General features: G+C 42.7%; 1 protein-coding gene and 1 long non-coding RNA gene across 5 annotated transcripts in view; one reads left to right on the plus strand and one right to left on the minus strand.

The window, feature by feature from the left end:
- Positions 1 to 19,049, plus strand: part of MACROD2 (mono-ADP ribosylhydrolase 2) — a 2,147,232-nt gene that overhangs the window by 2,082,767 nt on the left and 45,416 nt on the right. The gene's annotated exons all lie outside the window — the stretch shown is intronic.
- Positions 1 to 19,049, minus strand: part of LOC122681041 — a 127,433-nt gene that overhangs the window by 74,788 nt on the left and 33,596 nt on the right. Inside the window, exons 2-3 of the long non-coding RNA XR_006336877.1 lie at positions 18,244 to 18,362; positions 3,187 to 3,339 (exon numbers count right to left, since the gene is read on the minus strand). This is a non-coding gene — a long non-coding RNA (uncharacterized LOC122681041). The remainder of the gene's footprint in view (positions 1 to 3,186; positions 3,340 to 18,243; positions 18,363 to 19,049) is intronic.

The raw sequence follows: 19,049 nt of genomic DNA on the forward strand, positions 1-19,049 counted from the left end.
GCAGAGGTGCTATGTCATGAGAATACATCTGTCACAGCTGCTTCTGTCCCTAAGCAGACACGACAGGGCCGTGCAAACACCTCCAGGGTCTGGCAAAGATGGGCCTGCAGAAGTAAGGAGCAAAGCATTCACTGGGGGTGAATCTGTGTGCTCCCTGAGACGTTATCTTTACTCGGCCAAATAATAAACTCTGCAGGTAAGTAACATGACCGTCAGAGTCATGGTGTACACTTGTATAGAAACATGGGAAAATGTATTGTATAGAAACACAGGAGCATGGAAATTACGATCCCTCGGCTAGAGATGTAAAGACTTAGAAAATATTGTGAATTCCATTTCCTTATTTGTGATCCATGTTCTGAGGCTTTATCTTTCCTGTAACTTCTTCCAGTTGTTACTATTGAGCTCAAACATGTTATCAAGCAGGAGACAGGAACAACATCCCCCACCTCACTCTGTATCATTCCCTCCAACATCCATCCTATAGAGAAACTCAGAAACCCCAAGGAGCTACACTCTCAGAAGTGCTGAATTGAGGACAAACAGAAATCTGGATTCCGGCAAATCAGTAACTGTAAGGAATTACGGAGGGACACACTAGTAGCTCTTTTTAATCCTTCTAGGTCATTCCTGGTGGGTTCAATCTTATAATGGCAGAAGTCCCATTTTTCCCTCTGCTGTACTTGATTTTAAGTTGCCAGGGTTGAGGTCCTCGCTTAATATAAGCTACATTATCACTGGCATCTTTATTAAGATGATTAATCATTATGAAAATCTCGCCTTAGAAAAAGACAAGAAAGAGAACCAGATGAGCTTGTAGGTCTCGATGCCTGTGGGTCACCAGGCAGCCTCCCTGCAGAGAGCTGACCTTCAAACTCCTTCCTCTGAAGGGCTCCTATGGGACCAGCATCTTGTGACATTTTGTGCTGGCAACTCTGTACCCACTGGTACTCACTTCTTATCTCAGCATATGCCAGTGATCAGAGCCGCCATGACCAGCGGTCAGAACATAAAAGAATGGTCCTTTGTCTTCCTACCATTTTATCTTATTTTCCCTCGTGAATTTGTATTTTGTACCAGCCATATTGTAACAATAAAAGCAGTTCTAGAAAATGGGGAAAATAGCGCTATGATATCAGAACCTTAATTTAGCAAACTGTTTTGGGCTTCAGCCTCTTTAAAGTGTGTGTGCAACCCCCGGGAGGTTTCTGAAAGCCCTCGTGGGCAGCTCACTCCATATCACCCGGTGCGCAGATGCTGGGTTTTGGTCCTTGGGGTTTTTAAAAGTGTGGGGTATGAGAATCATGTTGAGACACTTACCACCCCCTCCACCTTATGTGAGGAGAGACTAGCAGCCCCTGACCATCACTCTCTCCCAATCACATTTCAACCCCTGTGAATCCATCTTCGTCATGCCTTGGATTCTGGTAAGTCTGCAACTGGAATAAGAACAGTCTGATGAGGGAACAGAGGCTTGCGAACCCGGAGACTGGAAACTGTACCTTCTCAACACATAGTTGTATAGGGTCTTATCACAGCCAGACCTTTCTCTCCAAATGTCATTTTTCTCTCTTCAAAACTAAGCCAGTCCTTTTCAAATGGCAGAAATGTATTTCAAACACTTCACGAGTTTCCCTGAACAAACTGAACCCATTAGACTTGGCACTTGGAGTATCTTTCCCTGAATGGGAAACAAGATGGTTTGGCTGGACCTGCGCTGGGGCCGTGTGGGCAGAGCAGAAATGTTTGGCGTCATTGGAAGTGCTGTGACCTGGGGATCTGAAGTGTGCCTGAATCCAGATTCTGGCAGTCTGTTCCCTCTTGAGTGGGGGGTGGGTAGGGGTGTGGGGGGGCTGAGACCCAGCACTCAGGATGTGACACCCGCCTGCTGAAGCTTCTGCCAGCATTTACCAATGAGATGAAATGGTACCCTCTACATGCAGTCAGAGTTGGCGAGGCCAAAACAGTAACCACTCACCTAGAATGACCCAGTTAGCCATACGTTTGGCTGAAACTGGCTTCTACCTGCTGTCTCTGATGTAGATACAAAGTCCTAACTGTCCAGAGTTGAACCATAGGTTGAAATCCAGCAGATTCCAGTGATTCTGAGCAGTATAAGTTGTTCTAGGGTAGAGAGCATGAGTCTAGGTTTTCCTAGGAACAGATGCTAAAATAGGATTTCTTAAGGGCGATGCCTGTGGCCTGTGTGAGAGCAAAGGAGGAGGGGGCTGGCGAAGGCTGGGAGAGCCTTCTGTCAGTGAAGGCTGAGACCACCTGTCAGTGTGATCCCTGGGAGAAGGAGACAGGGAAGGGAAGTTGGGAGGTATGCAGTGGCACAAAGCTTTGGCAAAGCATCTGGGAGTCCTCGAGGCAAATTCAGCCAAGAACAGAACTGCCTTCGTTCCCCTCGGTAGTTGGCTGGGAGCACAGAGCCTGCAGGAAGCATGGCCCCAGAACAAATGCAGGGATGGATTCCAGAGCCCAGGACCTGGGGCCCAGTCAATGGTCAGTCTCTCCACTCCCTGTAACTGGACATCTGCAGGGAGCATTCTTGTGGCTGGCACAGAGTTCTAGAAACTTCAGGACTAAAGAAATTGCTCTACCCAATAAATGACCCTACTTAGGCATACAATGTGAACGTGCAGCTAATTCTCAAAAACCCATTTTTCTCCTAGTTGATTATAAAATGGATGAACCAAGATTTCAGCATCCAAAATAACTGAAATGTCTTTCAAAACAGTCGCCTTGGAGAGTTCTGTGCTATTACAGAGGACTTTGAGGTCAACCCTAACTGTAGTCACACCAGCACATTTACTCAACACTCTGAATATGCCTGTGACAAGACCCAGGCTCTGCAGAGAATTCCTCCCAGAAACACCCTGGGGGAGCCCGGCGTGCCAAGCTTACCCTGCATGAACTCTAAGAACTGAAGGTCACAAGAGCACTAAAGCAGCCCCTCCCTTTACATCCTTCTCTCCACCACCCCCCCACCACTTTCCTCACACACCACACAGAATGTGGGGAGCTTGTGTTCCCTCTTCTCTGACCCCCAAGTTCCCAAAGTAGTTGTTAGTTTTGCTGAGTTAAGTCTCTCCTCTGCACGTTCTGTCCTGAAATGGATCTAGAATGTCTGTGGGAACAACTGCCCAGTTTCCTGCCCCTATAATTATGAAGCACTTTACTTACATTCCAGTGTTTTGATGCCAGTGATCCCTGCCTTTTGAGGACCAGAACATCAGAAATACTGGATAAGTTGTCCCAGTCTTGGCACCTCATTCTGGAACAGGCTGTCAACATCCCATGCTCTTAGCAGCCAAGTGACCTTTGACCATCAGTGATCTGGAAAAGTATTCACATTCTCAGGTCACCAGAGATCACACTTAGAGTGTGCAAGAGAAATAGTGGAGCCTATGGAAATGCTCTTGGGAGCAAACTATGCCAGATACTTTGTATCACCTACATGCTTTATCATCTTTGCACCTTTGGAGAAACACATGCATTTCTGGTTATGTCTAAAGTATAATAATATCCAGAGAATAGGAAATGAAAAGGGAGTATAAAGACTTCACTTCCGTATCATAGGTGATACATTTTTAATTGAATGCACTTATATGGACTTTTTTTTTTCTTTTTCTGCACTGGGTCTTTGTTGCTTTGCATGGGCTTTCTCTAGTTGCAGCAAGCAGGGGCTGCTGTTTGTCGTGGGCTCCTCATTGCGGTGGCTTCTCTTGTGGAGCACAGCTTCCAGGTGCATGGGCTCAGTAGTTGCAGCATTCAGGCTCAGTAGTTGCAGCATTCAGGCTCAGTAGTTGCAGCACACAGGCTTAGTTGTTCGACAGCTTGTGATGTCTTCCTGGACCAGGGGTTGAACCTGTGTCCCCTGCATTGGCAGGCAGATTCTTATCCACTGTGCCACCAGCAAAGTCCTATATGGACTTTTTTTTAATGCATAATTTAAATTTTAGCAATATGGGTTTTCCCCTGTATTGTCAAGTTGAATCAAATAGGGAACACAATGTTATTAATGGTTTTCACATGGACAACAGTAGTAAAATTCATCCCTGATCATTCCTCTGAAGACTATTCATGGCTATTATTTGCTTATTTTGGCTCTAATATGATGCAGACTAAATGTGGTACCATTTTAATCAATTTGACTTTGAGGCCGTGAACATTCCCTATTGAGTGACCGTGGTGCTATGACATTGATTCTGTTGAGAAGATCCATGACTCCAGTGCTCCTCTTGATCTACCTGGAAATTATATGCGTCATTTCTATAAAATGATCAACAGTTTACACTTGCTGATTCAGAAATGCAAATGAAAGCTATGATAATCTATCTGTAAACTGGATAATACTGGTAAATACACTAATCCTTAAAACTCCACCCCACTGTGTAACAAAGAAAGAAAATTAAAATTTTTATTTTATTCCGGTGTATTTGATTTACAATGTGATAATTTCTACTATACAGCAAAATGATTCAGTTATATGTATATATGTATTTTTTTTCATATTCTTTTCCTTGATGATTTATCACAGGATATTGAATATAGTTCCCTATGCTATATAGTAGGACCTATTGTTTATTCATTCTCTTTGTAATAGTTTGCATCTGCTAATCCCAAATTCCGAATCCATCTCTCCCACCCACCCCTGCTTGGCAACCACAGGTCTGTTCTCTATCTCGGTTTATCTGTTTCTCTTTTGTAGATATGTTCATTTGTGTCATATTTTATATTCCACATATAAGTGGTATCATTTATTTGAGAAGGAGAGAGACAAATTCTGGTATTTGTTCTCCTCTTTCTGATTTAGTGTGATGATCTCTATGTCCATCATGTTGCTGCAAATGGCATTATTTCATTCTTTTTTATGGCTGAGTAGTATTCCTTTGGATATACCTACCACATCTTCTGTATCCATTCATTTGTCAGTGGACATTTAGGTTGTTCCTGTGTCTTGGTTATTGTGACTAGTGCTGCTCTGAACGTAGGGGTGCATGTGTCTATTTGAATTAAAGTTTTGTATATCCCAGGAGTGCAATTCCTGGATCATATGGCAAATCTCTTTTTGTTTTTCTGAGGAAACTCCATACTGGTCTTCATAGTGGCTGCCCTGATTTACATTCTTACCAACAATGTAGGAAGGCTCCCTTTTCTCTGAACCCTCTCCAGCATTTATTACTTATAGATTTTTTAATGATGGCCATTCTGAAAGGTATGAGGTGGTACTTCATTGTAGTTTGGATTTGCAGTTCTCTAATAATTAGCAATATTGGACATCTTTTCATGTGCCTGTTGGCCATCTGTAGGTCTTCTTTATAGAAATGTCTGTTTAGGTATTCTGCCTATTTTTCAAGTGAGTCATTTGTTATTTTGTTCATTGAGTTATATATTTTGGAAATTAAGCACCTGTCAGTCACACCATTTGTAAATATTTTATCTCAGTATATAGTATATCTTTTCATTTTGTTTATGATTTCCTTTGCTGTACAAAAGTTGGTAAGTTTGATTAGGTTCCATTTTTTCATTTTTCCTTTTACTTCTATTGTCTTGAGAGACTGACCCAAGAAAACATTGGTACAGTTTATATCAGATAATGTTTTGTCTATGTTCTCTTCCAGTTTTATGATGTCATGTCTACATTTAAGTCTTTAAACCATTTTGGGTTTATTTTTGTGTATGGTGTGCGGATGTGTTCCAGTTCTAACTTCATTAATTTATATGCAGCTGTCCAACTTTCCCAACACCACTTGCTGAAGAGACTGTTTCATTTCTCCATTGTGTATTCTTGTCTCCTTTGTTGAGAATTAATTGACCATAGCATATGGGTTTATTTATGGGCTGTCTGTTCTGTTCCATTTATCCATGTGTCTGTTTTTGTGCCAATATCAGCTGTTTTGATTACTGTTACTTTGCAGTATTGTCTGAAGTCTGGGAGGGTTATGCCTCTTGCTTTATTCCTTTTCCTCAGGATTTCTTTGGCAATTCTGGGTCTTCTATGGTTCCATATAAATTTTAGGATTATTTGTTCTAGTCCTGTGAAAAATATGAGTAATTTGGTAAGGATCATATTAAATCTGTAGATTGTTTTGAGTAGTATGGCAGCTTTAACTATATTAATTCTTCCAACCCAAGAGCACGGGATATCTTTCCATTTCTTTGAATCCTATTCAGTTTTAAAAGGAAGTTAACTTTGATCTAACCATTTAAAGTATCTTTGGGGAATTTGATCCCTTTCATGCATATTCTCAGTCTTCCATGTCCTCTTCCCGTTTGTTGTCCCTTGGCTTCTTGCAAATGCTCCCAGGGTACACTACCACTATCTAACACCAAACTCTGTGGTCTGTTCTCTCTAATCAAATCCAGGCTTGGTGATTCTCCATAACACCATTCCCGGACCTTAACTGGCCTTCAGTGTGACTTGTAGTCTTTTCCCATGCCTGGTAGTTCACCTTGCACTTTTCAGTGACAGGATCTAGGCTCCACATCACACAACTCCAGGGGGCAGGACTGACATCAGTGCCCCTTGTGAATGTACCAGGATGTACCACATTGCTCATCTCCACATGGCGGTCCTGCTCAGGGTGGCATGCTCCCCACTGTGGTGACTGCCCAGGTAAGCTCACAGTCAGCTCCATCAGTATTCTGGACACCCTACCTGAAGAGTATATGGGAACTTCAAGGCGTGAAGAGATTCTGGAGAGCTAAACCTAATCAGACAGAGGCACCATCTTTTCTCAGCTTCTGCAGAAGGGTGGCGGTGGAGACCTCCTAGGACATATGTTCTACATCCCAAACGAGAAGTGGAACAAAAGCCCCTCATCAGTTTTCCCCCTTTCCCCTCAACCTGTCTACATGCCTCCTCTGTCTGGGTCAATGTCTTTTTTAAAGCTCTGTATGTGATTCCAGCGTGTCTTCAAGGTTGGGAAACCCTGCTCTGTATTCTCCCTCCTTCCAAGGGTGGTATTGGCCCATCCACTTTCTAGTGGCTAAAATAGTCATTGACTGTTAGAAATGTGATGTGAAGGGAAGAGGAATGAAGCATGATCAGAATACTATTTTTAATAGATTACCTGCTTTCAGCCTCTCTCATAAAAATGTAATTTCTTAATTTTAACATTTATAATCAATTATTTCAGTTTATTGTGATTATAGTACAGAATATAGTATTATTCTTGACCATGTAAGAGAACATGTATGGCAGAGGTCTAAAGTATAAAGGGAGCAAGGAAAACTGGAGGGAAGGGTTTGTACATTTTAGGTGCATTAGTTAAAGATTCAAAAGTAAGCAGTGGAAAAGCTAGACAGTTATTTTAGCCATCAAACTCGGGCAAAAGAGAGGGTGCCATAAGTGATACATCACCACTGATCACTGCAAGAGTCAACAGCTATCATCTAATGATAGGTAGAAACAGCAGCTGAGTTCCATGCTGTTTAGAGGTAAGAGGCTGACCACCCCATGTAAAGGCTATCTCTTAGCGGTGGGTCTGGAATAGAGGACAGCTGAGAATGTCTGAAGTTTCACCTTGCACATACATTGAACAAAGGTGACAGATTAAAGCTAAATTCATAAACGAAATTGGGATTCCATGCTGTGGTGTATATCAAGGGGTAGCTTGGGAGAATCTCCCCAGTCAGTGCTGACTACAGCTGAGCGCCTGCGTAGGTTGAATGCTCGAGCCCCTCCCTTGCTCACAGCAGCACTACCTGCCTGGGTGGTGGTGCACTGATTCTCCACGGCCAGATCTTTTGCATTTAGTTAGTAAATGGCCCACCACAGAATCGAGACATTTATAATCTTTTACATTTTGTACACTCCCTGGAGAGATTTAGAGGAAGTGACATTTACAAAGAATCTGCTGGATAACACTCCAATTCACCCCTTTGCAGATTCTTCTGAACACAACTATAAGCAATGGCATGTTTTTAGGGCCAGAGGTTTTAGCAGATGGTTTTGGTCTATGTGTCACATGCCTGTAGGTGCCTTTAGATGTTCAGAGAAATACCTGTTGAGATAGACCACAGGTAAATAGAGCACTGAATTAAACACAAGAGCTCTGAGGTTTCTTCTGATCTATACCTGCCATCAGCAGGTTCTGCATCCTCAACTGTGTCACTTAACTTCTGGCCCTCAACTCAAGTTCTCAATTCCTTTCCCGCCTAATACTTTGTACATCAAGAGTTTCCTCTAGAATTGTTGTTGTTGAGTCATGTCCAACTCTTTTGCAACCCCATAGACTCTGTCCATGGGATTTCCCAGGCAAGGATACTGAAGTTGGAAGTACTATGTTTGTCTCTGGGTTATCTCGAATGTTTCTCTACAGCCTCTATTGAGCTTTAAAATATGAGCTTGCCTACTATGCAGGTCAGCAATGTGCCTTGTCTTTAAACAGATAGGATTCAAATTCCAGCTCCATCACTTTTTAGCTGGATGACCCTGAACAAGTTTCCTAACTTCTTCCAGCCCCAGTTGCTCACCTATAAAATGGAAATCAGATGTTTACTACTATTAGAATCTGATACTTTCTAGTCCAAAAAAATTCTCAACAAATGAAAACTTGTTATGCAGAAGAAGAAGCTAGTACTAAGAACCTAATACATGCTTCCTAGGTTGTAAGACAGGTTGTCATAATCTCACAAAAAGGAGTCCAGTGTGAGTTTGCAGATAACTAGGTCAGATTTTCCCGCTTCCCTCATTTGCAAAGCAACAAGCCTTCTGTTCTTCCACAGAGCCTTGTGCTGGGAGAAACTCTCATCACCATCTGGGTTCAATAGTAGCCAAGAAAAATAATGGGATAGCAGATGAAACATCCTCAGGCTGCATCCCTTTACCATCGCTGGCCATTTTCCCTTTTTTTTTTGGGGGGGGGGGTGTTGCGGGGGGAGATATACATGTTAGCATGGAGTGCTATACCGAAGTTCAGGATGCCAATAGACTATATAGAGGTTCCAGTTATAGCTTTTTTTCTTTACTTGAAGCGTAGCTGATTTACAGTGTTGTGTTAGTTTCAGGTATAGAGCACATTGATTCAGATTTTATATATAAACATTCTTTTTCAGATTCTTTTTCATTATAGGTTATTACAGATATTGAATATAGTTCCCTGTACTATACAGGAGGTCCTTGTTATTTATCTGTGTATCTGTTAATCCCAAACTCCTAATTTATCCCTCACTGACTCCCTTCCCATTTGGTAACCATGAATTTGTTTTCTCTGGCTGTGAGTCTATTTCTGTATTGTAAATAAGGTCATTTGTATCATTTTTTGAATTCTACATATTAGTGATACATGATATTTCTCTCTCCCTGACTTACTTCAGTTAGTATTGATATAATCTCTAGGTCCTTCCATGTTGCTACAAATTACAGTATTTCATTCTCTTTATGGATTAATAGTATTCCACTGTATGTATGTATGTATGTGGTGTGTGTATATCTATAGCTCCATCTTTTTATCCACCTTTCTGCTGATGGACATTTATGTTGCTTCCATGACTTGGCTACTGTAAACAGTGCTGCTATGAACATTGGGGTGCATATATCTATTGAGGTGCACACATCTTTTCAAATTAGAGTTTTCTACAGATATATGCCCAGGAATGGGATTGCTGGATCATATGGTACTTCTGTTTTTAGGTTTTGAAGGAACCTCCCTACTGTTTTGCATAATGACTGTACCAGTTTACATTCCCACCAACAATGTAGGAGGTTTCCCTTTTTGTCCACACTCTTTCCAATATTTATTACTTGTGGACTTTTTGATGTTGACCATTCTCACCTATGTGAGGTGATACTTCATGGTAGTTTTGACTTGCATTTCTCTGATAATTAGCAATGTTGAGCATGTTTTCATGTGCCTATTGGTCTGTTTATTGTGTGTTTGTTTGTATAGAACTTCTGCCCATTTTTTGATCCTGGCCATTTTCACTAGCCTAAACATCTACTGTAGTGTTCAGTACACTTGACCTTCTTAGGGCAAAAGGTCTCCCTTTGGCCAGATAAGGACTCCACTATTACTTGCCAAAGTAACGATAGTCACCATTTCAAGGTTCTTGACTTGATCATGTTCTGTCTTTGTTGGGGCTAGAACATTCTGATAACCCGTTAAAGTGAGTCCTGTGTTCCCATCTTTGTCCTACAGAAAGGTGGACAGGCAAAGAAAAGCAGGAAAAGAGGACTGTATCCAAATGGCGTTGATTTATTTGCTGCCAGGCATCACTTACTCTTCACAGTTTCCTATTTCTAATATGGAAGCAATAATTCTGCAGTCTTTCAAAGGGGATTTTTTTAAACTTACATCTATATGTTTTGGGGCCTTTTGAGCTAAGAAGGAAGTATATAATAGGAATAATGATAATAAAATATATTTAAGAATAAACTCAAAACAAGAAATGTATATAAATGAACATTTTATTTACTTTTTGCTCTCTTTTATAAATGAAAAATTTAAATACTATGGAGGATTCATAAGAAAGGCTACTTTGGTAATGAAGATATATTTTAAAGATGGCCTAAATTGATCTTCAGCTCAGTTCAGTTCAGTCACTCAGTCGTGTCTGACGCTTTGCAACCCCATGAATCGCATCATGCCAGGCCTCCCTGTCCATCATCAACTCCCAGAGTTTACTCAAACCCATGTCCATTGAGTCAGTGATGCCATCCAACCATCTCATCCTCTGTCATCCCCTTCTCCTCCTGCCCCCAATCCCTCCCAGCATCAGGGTCTTTTCCAATGAGTCAACTCTTCACATGACGTAGCCAAAGTATTGGAGTTTCAGCTTCAGCATCAATCCCTCCAATGAACACCCAGGACTGATCTCCTTTAGGATGGACTGGTTGGATCTCCTTGCAGTCCAAGGGACTCTCAAGAGTCTTCTCCAACACTACAGTTCAAAAGCATCAATTCTTCGGCAGTCAGCTTTCTTCACAATCCAACTCTCACATCCATACATGACCACTGGAAAAACCATAGCCTTGACTAGACAGACCTTTGTTGGCAATGTAATGTCTCTGCTTTTTAATATGCTATCTAGGTTGGTCATAACTTTCCTGCCAAGGAGTAAATGTCTTTTAATTTCATAGCTGCAATCACCATCTGCAGTGAAAGTACTCACTGTAAAACAACAAAACCAATTATGAAATTTGTACAGAAAAATGAGCATTCAACATTTATTTTCCATGCAGGACAATTCTCTAAATGAGCTCATTCAACAGGTAGTTCTTTTTGCTTAAAGTGGATGAACAGAGCTATAACGTGACTTAAAACATGGACAGTTGAATCAAGATCTGTTAGTTCAGTAATAAGCAATTGGATACAGACTCTCTCCCAGTTCTCCAGGATCACCACTTTTATTTTCTACAGAGATGACAAAAATAGTAAAATCTTGTGTGGGCACTTAAGCTACTCAGAACTTTACTTCTGGAAGAGTGCTGCAGTATTTCAGCTTGGTGTATACTTAACACATGCTATTTCAGTTGGATTGTCTGCTTAATTTCACTGGTCAAATCACCAATAAGAAACTGTGACAAAATGGCCGAATAAAAACAAAGAATCAGTTGTCTAAACATAAATAGGTTCTTCCTTCTTAGTTTTTCAAGGCCCTTGTTCTATCCATCTGTTGCTATTTCCCATGAACTGTTGATTTATCTAATAAACCTCTTCACTTAGATTTGTCATTGGCAGCTCCAGCTTAACCTCTTCAAAACTGAGCTTTCAATATCTGCTCCCTCATCTCCAGTTCTTAGGGACTTCCCCATCTGAGCAAATGACGTTTGTTCCTGGTCGTTAGATACAAAATTTTGAAGTTATCCTTGACTCTGCTCTTTTTATCAACCTACTTATCCAGTTGATCACCAAATCTTATTATCCTGTCTTCAAAATAAACCCAGAGGAGGTGATATCTCCCATCTCTCCATTTCCTTCCCAAGGCTCCCCACCTTATCACTATAACTATTTGATTGCCTATCTCCTTATAGTCATTGTCTCATTGAACTGATCCTTTTACAAAATAAGAATATAATGCCCCACTTTTCCTCCAAACCCCCCAGTGACTCCCGGTAAAATCTAACACTCATACAGTGGCCCTCATGATCCCGATCGACTTCCATCACCTCCTCACTCTCCCCTCACCACCCCGGGGTTTCTCCTCTGCTGGCAATTTCTCTTCCTTCACTCATGCCTTTGTTTTTCTTCAAACATTATAAGCATACTCTTGCATCAAGGCCTTTGCACTCACTTCTTCTTTACCTGAAATGTTCACCTCCATGCACACCCAGATATGAGCACCATGATGGCAGGAAGTTTTTCTGCTACAAAGCAGAAAAAAACTTTTTTGGCTACCAAGCCACTGAACCCCCAGGACCCAGAACAGTGCCTGACGTTTGGGTGGTGCACAGTAAATGATTACTGAAAACCTGAATGAACCATACTTAGGTAGCAATCATTGTTTGGTGGTGTTGTAAAGGATATTTCATGGCACCATGTGATCTCTGCAGAACCAGTGGGATTCCTAAAACAAGATAGTCCTGCTTAGGTACTGCATATCCACCCCTGATAATCTCTCCAACAGCACCCCCTTCCCATCTCTGCTCTCACTACTGCCTAGCCACATTGGCTTTCTCTCTGCTCCTGGAACAGGCCAAGCATATATGAACCTTTGGGTCATTTTGCTGGATGTGCTCTTGGTGAGAAGCATCTGTTCCTGCATCTTTGGGTGAGTCCTCACTCAGGTCTCATTTTTGAAGCTCCCCTCTTGCTGAGACCTTCCCCAGTCACTCAAAGCAACTAACTCCCCTTTGCTTATCTCTGTCACACCACAGTCTTATTTGCCTCAAAATAAAAGATAACAGAGACCTTACCTATTTTCCTGACTCTGTTACCAGAGGTGCCCATCACGTGACACTCACAAAATATTTGGAGAATTGATAAATGTCATTTGTATAGTTGCTGAAGATCATAAGATCCGTGCCTCCAAAACAGCTATAGCCACAGGTGCTGAAATGATGTATCTGTGACTTTGTCTTCCACAGTCTGTGAGACCCCCCAGGATAGGCAAATATTTAATTTGTACTCACTTCCCTGCCACTGCCCACAGTTCCAGGCACCAGGTACTCCACAGATGTTTGCCAAACCAACATGAAGCTCCAGAGAGGTGATACAGCCTCTTCACCAAGTTAATTTCACTTGAAGGATAGAGAATATGAATCAGAGATGGTAAACTATTCAAAGTTAATGTTATGAGATGGTTAAGGGAAGCCATATGAGGAAGAGTATACAGAAGAGATAAGACATGGAAAAATTAAATGCTTGTAATTAGTTCTTATGGGGAGAAGGAATACAACGGTGAGATCATCAATCCAGGTGCTCATTGCAGAGCAATGCCAAGGCTTCTGGTACTATAAAACTACAGGGTCTTTTTTTCTTGGCAAAAGAATAATATTACTGATTGCTGCATTTAATAGTTTATGTGAATAAGTCAATTTTTTGATTACCCAAGGACACTCCTTATAGTAGTTGTTCTAAACTTTCCCCATTCTTTTTTTCTTTTTGTCTCCAAATCCTTTCTCCTCACAGATGGCTCTATCTTTCACTTTGTTGAGAAAGTCAAGGTCATTGAAGGGGAAGTCCCCCAACCTTCTGTCTTCTCCACCAAAAATATCTTGGATCCAACACATGCCTCCTCCTCGTTCTCTTCTGTCTTGGCACAATAGCTACTGTTTCTTCTTTCCAAAAATTAACATGAACATTATATCTGGATCACGTTCCCTTTAATTTTGTCAAACAACACCTTGTCTTTTCAATTATTTCCAATTTCCCAGCATCATGCATACCTTTCTTCCTACTAGTTCCTTCCCTTTGGACTTCAGACACACACAGGTGTTCCCTGTCTTAGAAAACCAGTGGCTGCTATTGTTGCCTCCATCATCCTGCTGCATTAATGATAAACATATATACAAATATTCAATATAACTTATTAATGCATTAAGAGGAAAGTAAAGGGACATAGTGTCAGGCGAGTGTATGCTCCTCGGTTCTTTGTCTCGTCACAACAAAGATTTGGAGTGATGGACATTAAAGCACTCAGCGCATCACAGCTGTTGAGTCTTGGACAGACCGTGTTATAGCTCTTAGACGAATCAGTGTTACAGCTCTATTTCATTTAGAAGATAGCAGGAGAATCCATCCTTGAAGAAGAGAAGAGAGTGGAGGAGCATGCCAGCGTGGGGAGGAGTGGGTGGGTGGAGAGAGAGAGAGAGAAAGAGCGTACACACGTGTGGGAGAGAGAGAGAGAGAACCCTTTGGCTCCTCTTTTTATATGTTTTTTCCTTCCCCCTGGGCCTGCCCTATGCAAATTGGGCTTAGTCAGGGGCACTGTTCTACCTGAAGTCCTCACTCCAGTCCTCAGACCTTTCTTTGACCTTCCTCTGTTCTACTTTCGCAGGCTTTTCCCTTCCTTGTCTTTTAGCCACCACCATTTCGGACTCCTTTTTCCTATTCTAACTACCTAACAATAGGATGGGCAGTTAGCCAGGGTTTCTCTGAGTAGCCACGCTGGTAGAAGCGATGTCTCGCCTCCTTGGGGAGGCGGTGATGAGTGTCACTGGGAAGGCGAAGCTCATGCAAAGGACTGTGGGAGAAGACAATATGGCGCCCACCTCCGACCTCCCACATTCACTGAGCACCATCGAGATGTCTACTAATTATTTCTTGAGCACCTTCTTTCATGTGAAGCTTCACATCCTGTGAGGATATTAAGCAGAACTCCTGGTCGTCTTAAGAGCTCGTGGTCTAGTGGAGGAAAAGCCAAATGAGTGATCCAAGTTAACTCCGCTGTGAAAGGGAGGGGTGAGGGCTGAGCTGAGTCTCACAAAGGAGCGAAGGAAAGCTCAGCCTCAAAACCACACACGCCCTTCATCCAGTTCTGACAGAAACGGTCTCTCTGCCACATGGACACGGGGCTGGCAGCCATACACATTATTACTTTGTCTGCTGTGTCCCTTCTGCCAGTGCCTTCTGGACTCAGGCCAGTAGGCTAACTGCATAAACAGACAACGTCAAAATCTCAGTAACTTCACATGAGAAAAGAGTATCTCCTACATCCCCTCACACTCCAAGGCAGTTCCGAGGAGGCAAAAGACTGCTCCACACAGTCACTCAGGAACCTAGGACACCACTCTCCTGTACATCATCGCTCTGCATTGCTTAGGTCCTCAGGATCCAAAATGTATTTCTTGGACCTGCAGGGTCAGCACGACCTGTTAACTTGTTAAAAATGTAAATGCAGAGCCTACTGAATCAGAGGCTCTGACTCTAGGATCCAAAATACATATTTACCAAGCTAGCGGATGGAGGCAGGGAGCGTGCAGGGTCCCACAGGAGGATGTTTAAGTGCCAGCTGGGAAGTGACACATCCCGCTTCTTCCCACAGCCCGTCGGCTATGACCCAGGCGTGATGCCCTGCCTTCCTGTTCAAGAAGCTGAGACGTGTAGTCTGGCTCTGCGCCTGGGAAGAAAAGTCCTCCCTTCCTAAATGGTCTTCCCACTGCTAGTCTCTCCCTTAAACTCATTCTCCCTTCAGCAGTCAGACTAATGTTCCTAAAAGGTGAAACTGTTATTACCCGCTCCCAGTTAAAAACCTCCATGAGTCTCATAGCCTTTCGAATGACACTTCTTAGCCCTCCAAGGCCTGGTCCCTGTTGCTTCTCTAGCTTCACGGTTTGCCATCCTCCCTGGCACTTAGACCTCTCAACCACCGGTCCTTCTCCCAGTCACCTGCCCTCTTCTCTGGGCCTTTGCGCCTGCTGCTCCTCCCAACTTCCTTTCTTCCTGACCACTCCCATCCATCCTTCAGGGTTCAGCCGGGTTGTGACTTTGTCCAGAAACATCTCCCTGAAGCCCCTGCCTGGCCCTCCCTCAAGACTGGGTTAGATGCCTCTCCTACCCCTGAATCATTCTTACTGCCTTGAATTTCAATCACAGTGGAGGGCAGAGACTATATTACATGGTGTTGGTCTTGTTGCCCATCAAGAGCCTGGCATGTAGTAGGTGCCCCAAGAATATATGCTAAGTAATGAATTCAAAGAGGCTTACCTGTGTGTATGCTCCGTCATGCCTGACTCTTTGGACCCCATGGACTGTAGCCCGCCAGACTCCTCTGTCCTTGGGATTTCCCAGGCAAGAATGCTGGAGTGGGTTGCTATTTCCTGCACTAGGGGATTAGTGGGTGCTCAGTGGCTACTTGTAGATGAGAATGTCGATTGGTTGTATTGTACTGTGGCCAGAATCTGCTCTCAGTTCAGAATACTCAGTCTTTCTCAGATAAATGCTGCACCTAAACCGCAGCCAAGAGCTTCCTGTCACCTGAAAATCAACTCAAAGCCACCGTATCACACTCTGATCACTGTCAGCCCATTGTTGTGTTCTTTTTAATTAATTATTTTAATTGGAGGCTAATTACTTTACAATATTGTGGTGGGTTTTGCCATACATTGACATGAATCAGCCATGGGTGTACATGTGTCCCCCATCCTGAACCCCCTTCCCACCCCGCTCCCCATCCCATCCCTTTGGGCTGTCCCAGTGCTCTGGCTTTGACTGCCCTGTTCCATGCATCGAACTTGGACTGGCGATCTGTACACAAAAATCTTCGTATCTTCAGCCATGTGAATTTGTATGTGTGATTTACATAATAAATAGAATAAGGAAGCTCAGTATTTGAAATGTAATCAAATTATATTGTTTAGAAAACAGAAAAAATAAAGCTGACTGGTGCTGGTGGGACAGCACAGATCTCTCGGCAGCTGAATTCTTGGATGAATCAGTTCTCTATTCTTGTAACGCTTTGCTATGGCTCACTCTGATGGACTAATTTTGGATTGAAAATAATGAACTGAGAAGACATTCTCTTTTTCAAAAAAAATTATTTTATTGAAGTCCAGTGGATTTACAATGCTACTTTCTGTGGTACAGCAAAGTGATTCAGTCATATATATATATATATATATGTTATTTTTTAAAACTAATTTTTACTGGAGTATAGTTGACTTAGTATACATTCATTTCCATACTCTTTTCCATTATGGTTTATTGTAGGATACTGAATATAATTCCCTGTGCTATACAGTAGGACTTTGTTGTTTATCCATCATGTATATAAGATTTTACATCTGCTAATCCCAAACTCCCAATACATCATCCCTCACCCCTCTCCTCCTTAGTAAGCACAAGTCTGTTCACTGTGTCTGTGATTGCGTTGCTGTTTCACAGATAAGTTCATGTGTACAATTTTTTAGATTCCACACATAAGCAATATCATATGGTATTTGTCTTTTTCTGTCTGACTCACTTCACCCAGTCTGACAATCACTAGGTCCATCGATGTTGCTGCACTTGGCATTATTTCAATCTTCTTTATGGCTGAGTAGTATTCTGCTGCAGTATCAGTATTGTGTAGTAGTACTCCATCTTCTTTATTCACTGCTCTGTCGATGGACACTTGGGTTGTTTCATGTCTTGGCTATAGTGAATAGCACTGCTATGAACATAGGGGTACATGTATCATAGTTTTGTCCAGATATATCCCCGGGAGTGGGATTGCTGGTTCATGTGGCAACTTTCTTTTTTTTTTTTTGAAGAACCTCCATACCATTTTCCATCATGGCTGCACCAACTCATGGGAACTGCACTATTCCCACAACAGTTAGGAGAGTTCTCTTTTCCCACTCAGTCCAGCATTTATTATTTGTAGATTTTCTAATGGCCATTCTGATGAATGTGAGGTGATATCTCATTGTCATTTTGATTTACATTTCTCCAATAATTAGCAACACTGAGCATCTTTTCATGTTGCCCTTTAGCCATCTGTATGAGAAGACATTCTCTTTAAAAAAAAATGCAGTGACACCCTTCACAGGGATGGGAAAATAAGCCACAGCAGTGTCCGTGAACAGTAATTGCTTCTGCTCTAAGTCCTCTCGATGCCAGTGCTCCCAATTATTTTTTTTCAAATGAAACCAGACAAGTTTATTCTATAGACACTTTGGAAAATATTGAAGTGGTGACAAACTGAAATGAGAATTTAGAGTCAGAACCGAATTTATCCCCCAGATGCCCCATCTCGCTTGGAACACTCTCTGGCTGTGAGTCTCGGGGCAGGTCACAGAGTTCGGGGCTCTTTTTGTCTTCCACACAGGGTTTGCAGCTTGTTTGGGGCACACAGCCAGTGACTACTCCTTACCTGAAAGTCCCAGGAGAACTCTCAACCTCGATCCGTGCTGCCTGGCAGAATCTCCGGGTGAGGGGCAAGGAGGTTTCCGAGGTGTGCAGGAAGCTCTGGGCAGTAGAAGTCCACTTGTTCTGCACAGGAAGAAGGAACAGATTTCTTTAAAGCAGCAGTTCTCAAGCTTTTTGACACCAGGGCCCGGTTTCATGGAAGATAATTTTTCCACAGAAGGTGGGCTGGTGGTTTCGGGGTGATTCAAGTGCGTTACATTTATTATGTCACCGCTGATCTGACAGGAAGTGGAGCTCAGGAGATAATGTGAGCAATGGGGAGCAGCTGTAAATACAGATGGAGCTTCACTCGCTCACCCACGGCTCACCTCCTGCTGTGTGGCCCGGTCAGTAACATGTCATAGACTGGTACCAGGGGTTGGGGACCCCTGCTTCAAAGCAGTGGGTATGAGCTCCTCCCTACGGAACTTTGCCTCGTCAGTCATTTCCATCTCTCTCTACTGTTGCTGTTGATCAGTCGCTCAGTCACGCCCGACCCTTTGTGACCCCATGGACTGCAGCACACCAGGCTTCCCTGCCCATCACCATCTCCCGGAGCTTGCTCAAACTCATGCCCATTGAGTCGGTGATGCCATCCAACCATCTCATCCTCTGTCGTCCCCTTCTCCTCCCGCCTTCAATCTTTCCCAGCATCAAGGACTTTTCCAATGAGTCAGCTCTTCACATCAGGTGGCCAAAGTATTGGAGCTTCAGCTTCAGCATCTCTACTGACTGTCTGCTAAGTCTATAAGCATGACCCCAAGGCACTCA

This window comes from Cervus elaphus, chromosome 23 (assembly GCF_910594005.1).
Source record: "Cervus elaphus chromosome 23, mCerEla1.1, whole genome shotgun sequence".
NCBI classification, from domain to species: Eukaryota; Metazoa; Chordata; class Mammalia; order Artiodactyla; family Cervidae; genus Cervus; species Cervus elaphus.